This window comes from Schistocerca americana, chromosome 1, assembly GCF_021461395.2.
Source record: "Schistocerca americana isolate TAMUIC-IGC-003095 chromosome 1, iqSchAmer2.1, whole genome shotgun sequence".
Lineage (NCBI taxonomy): Eukaryota > Metazoa > Arthropoda > Insecta > Orthoptera > Acrididae > Schistocerca > Schistocerca americana.
The window spans coordinates 340415697-340416877 of record NC_060119.1 but is presented as its reverse complement, the minus strand read 5'-3'; the positions used below and the strand labels follow the sequence as shown (position 1 = coordinate 340416877).

General features: G+C 45.4%; 1 pseudogene; it reads right to left on the bottom strand.

Annotated features, from left to right (window-relative positions):
• Positions 1–376: 376 nt before the first annotated feature.
• Positions 377–494, bottom strand: LOC124559094 (annotated as a pseudogene).
• Between the last annotated feature and the right edge of the window lie 687 nt (positions 495–1181).

Below are 1181 nucleotides of genomic sequence, written 5' to 3'. Positions count from 1 at the left end.
AAATGGTGGTTGATTTGGGGGAGGGGAGCAAACAGCCAGATTATCGGTCCAACTGAAATGTCTAAGGAGAGCAATCTGTGGTGGTCAGGAATGGATTCTTCGTTTTCAGCGCTGATCCATATTAAAAGTATCGTACCATCCACACTGTACGACAAAGACTTGAAGCATCCAGAAGCACTCCGTCTTCAGGCCACGAGTGGCCTACCGGGACCATCCGACCGCTGTGTCATCCTCAGAGGAGGATGCGGATAGGAGGGGAGTGTGGTCAGCACACCGCTCTCCCGGTCGTTAAGGTGGTTTTCTGTGACCGGAGCCGCTACTATTCGGTCGAGTAGGTCCTCAATTGGCATCACGAGGCTGAATGCACCCCGAAAAATGGCAACAGTGCATGGCGGTCCGGATGGTCACCCATCCAAGTGCCGGCCACGCCCGACAGCGCTTAACTTCGGTGATCTGATGGGAACCGGTGTATCCACTGTGGCAATGCCGTTGCCCTCCGAATATTAAGCTAAATTTATATTGTCTCTGAAGTTATTTTTTCCTATCTTTATTAGTTTCTATCACTATCACTCTAACATTTAGATTATTACATATATGATACTCCACTGCAGTTCTCCCAAGACATCTTTTCCATTATCGATCTGGTGTTACTTGAATATAATGGTTGGAAATGTCAGATCTGTTTGCTTCTTTGGCGAACTGCATGATTAGATCCGAGATAAAATTTTCCAGTTCCCAAAACGTGGCACCGGCTGATCATGATGAAATCATCCATCTGCTTTGAACCGTGACGTCTCCAAAGAGGCGCACATAAAACCACTAGTACTAATATTTCTTATTCACATTCATTGCTTCAGTCTAATCAAAACTGTACTTTCGTATCCCAAACTAACATAGAATCCGAGCTACCTACAGATCGATCTGTCACCCGAACTTACGTTAGTAAGGATAATAGAAAAGAAGTAAAGCTGGCATCTTCACGAGTTTGATTTGAACACCGCAGTGCATTTCTAGACATGGTCCCACTGAATGTGGTATGCCGTTGCTTTCCTCCGACCTTTGAACTGACATATCTAGCCACTTCCTGGGGGCATCTACATTTTAACGTGGGCTCCGAAACTCTGAAAATCAGCATTTCTCAATATTAAAGGTAGACAGAGGTGAAGTGTTAAGTGCCAGAT